A 6,239-nucleotide genomic window follows, 5' to 3' on the forward strand; every position below is an offset into this window, starting at 1 on the left:
ACAACTTCGAGACAGCGTCTCATGCACGCAATAAATTAAGGGAAAATTATGTTACAAAACAGTTAACTAATGGGAAGACGGCACAAACAAGAACAAATAAATCTAAGTGAGAGACTTACAGAAGCCCAGCTCTGTTTTTAACCAAATACCAATTATGAGTCCAGAGGAAACGCTCCTACAAAACCAATAAATGCAATTCTATGTTAAATGTTTTGTCTGCTTGCAGTTAAATGAGGTGGGTGTGAAAAGTCTACTTTGGCTCTTTACAAATGTTATACACATTTTTGAATTGTAATTCATTAATTTATTCAAGGCTAGAAAGTCTGCTACCCCCGCTGTGATACCTTTTCTGTGCAGTTAGGCAATGTCTGATTTAAAGATGACACAAACCTCTTAACATTCATTGCTAATAAAATCAGTTACTGGGTTTTTTTCTGTTATTGTATTGCGTACCACAACAGCTTCTAACATTAAAGTCAATTTGGGATCTTCCAAAAAAAAAAAGAAAAAAGAACGTACATCTAGGTTAAAAGATGGGATCTTTGATTTAAGTGGATGCAAAAACAAGATGTTTGTCAGTTTTAACTTCATTCACAGCAGGACTTCATTCATCAACTTGAATCTGATTGAGCTTCAGTTTAGACCACTGCTGTCATAACAAATGTTTTAAACTCGGATTTATGTATCTGCATCTGTATTTGTCTTGGACTGATTCCTCTCAAATAAAAGAAACAAAAAAAAAAAAACATGAGAGAAACAGAGAATTAAAAAATTATACACTCCCTTCAAAACGTTATGTCTCTTATTGATGTAGTTACAAAAATAAAATGTGCTTTTGAATTGTATTTCCCATCATGGTGTCATTAAATAAAGACGGTCATAACTTATATCTTCTATTTGCAACCTAACAAAATTGCTTTAGGAATCAGTACAACAACCTTTGTTCTCTGAAACACCACTCATACTTTTCAACCACAGGTGGACATGAGCCTTATAACCGTCTATAACTGGAAATCCAGTGTTTTAGGACAGCACATACATTACTCTATAGGTTGCTGGTTTGTAAATCCTCAAAATTGTTGAATTAAAAAATATATTTTTCTCTCATCACCACCATATAAAGCTTAACTTCCTAAACTTAAAGTTAAGTTTTAAATTTTGGCATAACTGCTTTTGTCTCGTACTGATGCCCATGTTTGATGTTGCACACATGATGCCATCAATCTTTAGTAACGTTAGACGGCTTTTTTCAGCTGCTTTGTGCTTGCGTTTTTCTTGCACACATTTTGAGACATGTTTTCAATTTCGGACAGAAGACGTAATTCACCTTAAGAGCCAAAAGACAGTTTAGAAGATTACTGAAACTATCAAATGCCAAATTTAAACCAAACATTACCCTTTTTTTTTTTTTTTTTTAAGATAAATAGGTTTCACATTAATGAGCATATTCATCTTTGGGGGAGCGGAGGAAAAACTCCAGTTGTCAGCTGGTTTCTCAGCAGACAGCGGTTGTCTGGGAAATCCATCAGCGATATGAACCGGAATATAAAAGCACTATCATCAAGTTGGAATGCTGCTCCCACACGGATGAAAACCATCAGACTTCCCAGCCCCCTCAGTGTGGAGTCCCCACTTCCCTTCATTTAAAATATCCAAAGCACAAAGTTTTGAAATTGTGTTGTAATCTCAGGTGTTAAATGATAGTGAACCACAGATATGCAGTTGTAAATATGCAGCTTATCATGGAGTCACCAAGACCGTGGACTAAAAAACAATTTTTTTTTTATGTTCTGTAGCCTAAAACTGACATGTTCCTCTGAGACATTCATCAATGAATTCAACTTGAGGCTGTAAAGTGCCGTCAAACGACCGGTGAGGGACATATGATATGGCCTGCAGCTTCATTTCTCTGGCTGCACGGTGCTTTCTAACTGCAGTGGTATGGTTAAAATTAGGGCCTTTTCTCTGTCTAATAAAAACAATGTGGAGACCAAATTCCAATGTCTGGATGGGAACAGGAGTTTATGTGGCCAAAATCAAAGTAAGCCAATTGTTAAGCCTAACATGAAACTACAGTGAACATTAGGAATCTACTAAACACTGTTAAAATACCAGGTTGAGAGCAAGATAAATCTGTACTTGACCTTTTCCATTTGTTATGCCGACGTGAGTCCTCTGTTATTCAACTGAAAAACAAACAATATTTTATGGGGACAAAAAAAACAACAAAAAAAACGTAAAAATCTTAACCAATCCATCGTGTCTCAGTGAACATCAGGACAATGCACGTGCTGCACGATGCATGTCGAATGCATATTTAAAGGGATTAATTGAAATGTGTTATTTGATTAGGCACACCATGAACACTGCAAAGGTGACAAAGGTTTTTGAATTCATTTATACGGGTCTCATTTTTCCCCACACAGACATTTGCTATTTGAATTGTACAGCTATCGCTCCATTCAAAAGAGCTGGAAAAATTTGAAAACACAATTTAGATTTATTTCCTGATTTAAATCTAAACTTCAGACTCAAAGAGTCTAAACTATGGTAAATCAATGCTGACGAGCCTGTAAATTAATTTGACTAAGATAAGATAAGATGAAACAGTTTTTAGCCTTCAGTCTATGAATATATCAAAGATCCTGTAATGTTCCAGCGCTACAGATCAGCTTCAGTTTCACTTTCACCAGTTTGACTCATGATAAAAGTTCATGGCTGGGAATTTAAAGGTTGTTGTGTGATACAAAAGAAAAAAAAACAACGTTCTTGGTACCTTAATATTGCTCTTTCTCTACACGAGTCTTTTCCCAATGTGTGTTCAAAAACTGACTCTCCCATTGTACAGTTTTTGCTGCTTTCTCATTCCACTTGGGATGAATAGTTCCTCTGTGATCTATTAAGACTGTGCCCCACCATCTCCCAAACTACTCCAATACAGATGCATCACCTCCACAAGATGGGTTTGTTCTTCACAAGGAATCTTCCAGAAGCCTGAGCTTCTGGACTTTTACTTAAATTAGTAATGTTTTCCTCCAAAGAAAACTTGTTCAGGTTACCAGGATTACCTTGTCAGTTGATGCCAGTGATTTGCTGGTGTTTAATATGTTCCTCTTGAGTCTTTTTCCTGGTTAGCTTTTCCCCAGTTCCCAGCCTTTCACTTCCCCTCACAGCTGCAGCTCATCAGCAATCACTCATTTGTTTCCTTTCCATGAATCAGCTGTCCCAGTAAAATAGGTCTTCAGGGTTCCTTTTCACCTTTTTGTCAGATTCTTTGGCTACGTTCACCCTGCAGCCTGAGGTCACCCAAATCCAGTCAAAACTTTTTTTTTCTGTTGTGCTACCTGTTTCTGATCTTTACAAGACAGTCTGAGCAACGCAGATTGGATTCTTACAAATGTGACCCACGTCATTGGGACATGTGGTCCTACATCCAATACATATCTGATCTATTCAAAAGTGACCTGTGTCTGGATGGCCAGGTTGCATTCATCTGATCAGTGTGTCAGTGGTGTTCAAAGTCGGTCCTCAAGGGCCGACATCCTGAATGTTTCATGTCTCTCCCTGGTTCAGTTTGCAGCTTGATCCAATGATGGCTTGTTGGAAGGCCTACGAACATTGACATGCTGAAAAGGTCGTTACTACCACCAGGGAGAGAACTAAGACATGCAGGATGCCAGCTTTTGAGGACCAACTTTGGGCACCACTGCAGTGTGTCACTGATGCTGGAAAAAGTCAATATTCTGTGTCCCAGTACGCAGAAGCGGGAGGAAAATCAACAACCATGGCGGACGATTATGAGGATTAAGTTATTAAAGTGCTGGCTCCGGCTGGACAACAGCTGCAAAATTGCAAGATATGTTCCACCATTACCATCGATGTTTACTTCTGCAAACTAACGCTTGCTACGTATTACTGTGTCCTCTGCTGTATAGGTAAGACACTTTTAGATTGTTTGCAGTTTACACAGGAGATCCCATGGAAGTCGCATATACTTAGAAATGTGAAATACCAATAAAAAAAAAAACTAATAAAAAATTCCCAAAAAAATGGAATTGAGCTTCAAGGCCTGCAGTGTGAACATAGCCTTTGTTGTCCTGTCGAGAAACATAAAACAGAGATGCATGTTTCCTGCAAATGTGGCATCATTTAAACGAAAATAAACAAGCTTTCCAACATTATAAGATTTATTGCCTAGAATCTTTATTCAACAACAAAATAATTAACTGCATAGCCATTTCCTTTCCTTTTTGTGCAGAATTTAATTAACCATTCAATGTAGCATCTTTTCTTCATAAAGAGGCGAGGATGATAGCATGTGGATATGATAAAATTACATGACAGCATCCCTGAGTTAATATTCTTTCTGTATTTACACTGATCCACTCTACCAATTAAATGTAAACAGTTCAAAATAAGATTAAGCATTTTCAAAGGGCCTTGTTTGACGAGAATCTCAAAAGGAAAGTATTGTGAGTATTATGCTCCTCACTTAATCAAAAGAAAGGAGGCAATTACATCATATCCTAAATATGGACAACAATACATTTTACTAGGTTTTCCCAGAACATTGAAAGTTATTTTCTGCTCTGACTTACCTTCTGTTTTCCCTGGTAGCTGAGTCATGGAGACCACTTCTCCCTTGGGGACTTGTAGCCCCCGGCAGCTGTTAGTCTGAAGGCAAAAATTGGACTGGAATTTCTCAGTCCAATTTCTCAGTGACGCAGTACTTTACCAAAACCAAGTATTTCCATGCTCCTTTCCGGGATGGCAATGAGAAATCAAGCCCACGCATCCTGCTTCCTTCTCCTTGCAACCACGTGAATATTTGAGAAAAGCCAGTAACAGTTTCTCACAATTGTAAAAAAAAAAAGAAAAAAAAAGGTCCCTCTGAAAGAAAACTGAATTAAAAATCTGACTTCTCAGTGCCCTATTCTAACACACGTTGAGCTATTTCTCCATGGGAGTTTAATCTGGAATCTTAAATGTCTAAACACATCAGCTCAAATGTCCTTGTGGAAAACTCTCAAGACACTTTACAAAAAGTAATTTTAATTCAACCCAGTTGTTTCTAGTTATTAAACAAAACAGCAAAACTCAATTAATTATTCAAATTAGTTTACAAAGTTTCTATCTTAGGGAGCCCAGCAGATTGTATTGAGCCATTGAGTCGCTCCTCCTGGACGAATATGTAGTTTTTCTTCATGTTAATTTGGATACATTAAGGACTGTTTTTTGTGATTTATTTATGAAGACTAACAAAATTTAATATAAATGTAAATCATGGTGGTTTCAACTTGAGTGTACCTCTTGAAAATACAAAAATACACTTTTTTTCTTCAAAGCTAATTTTTTTTATTTTATTTATTTTTTTTTTTTTAGTACAAGCAACCACAAGACACAATGACTGAAATAATCTTGACGTGATTCTCTTCTCCTTTCGTGAATGCTAACTCCCCATTGACACAGTGCTGCTGTGCAATGTCGAACGCCTTTACTGAGACATGTTGACTAAAATCAATGTCCAAAACTGCTTGCTTTCTGCATCGTTCGGCTCGTGAAGCTGAAACATTTCACCCGGTGTTAGATTTTGGGAAAACAACTGGGTTGGATAGAAAACACACATGTACAAGCCTTTTCCAACTAAGCATTTCATTTGCCTGGGAAAATCAGAGAGGCTCAGACATAATGAATGAACATGTCTGAACTGGTTGATGAATAATGAACACATTAGTTTGATCATATTAACAGGAGTAATAAATATGGTATTGGGAACAGAACTAATGAAAAAATGAGCCTTCCTACTAAATAAGAAGGGCTCATTTAGCAGGCCATCTGTGTGTCACCTCATTAGCTTTGTAGCCAGAACAGAAAAGCATGTGGGACCACCCTCATCTCTCGACAAATACACCACCACAATTACTCTGTTAAAAAGAGTGTTGCAAACACTTTTGGAAAGAGTGTTACCAACCATTTTAAGGGCTAGTAGGAAAACAGTGACACTTGTTGCCCTTTACCCAGCCACCTCCACAGATGTGCTCTGCGTGCATTGGTAAACACAGCCATGAGTTGGGCTGTAAACAGGACTTTCAATGCTTCACTTGCCTTGTGAAATAGTAAACAGCATGGGATCTTATGGGCTAACAAGAGTCTACACCCATACTCGCTCTGATCTCTATGTGGCTTCTGTTCACAGTGGTGCTTTGAACCAAAGCGCGTGGAGGGGAGGTTTTCAAATA

This window comes from Poecilia reticulata, linkage group LG22 (genome assembly GCF_000633615.1).
Source record: "Poecilia reticulata strain Guanapo linkage group LG22, Guppy_female_1.0+MT, whole genome shotgun sequence".
Lineage (NCBI taxonomy): Eukaryota > Metazoa > Chordata > Actinopteri > Cyprinodontiformes > Poeciliidae > Poecilia > Poecilia reticulata.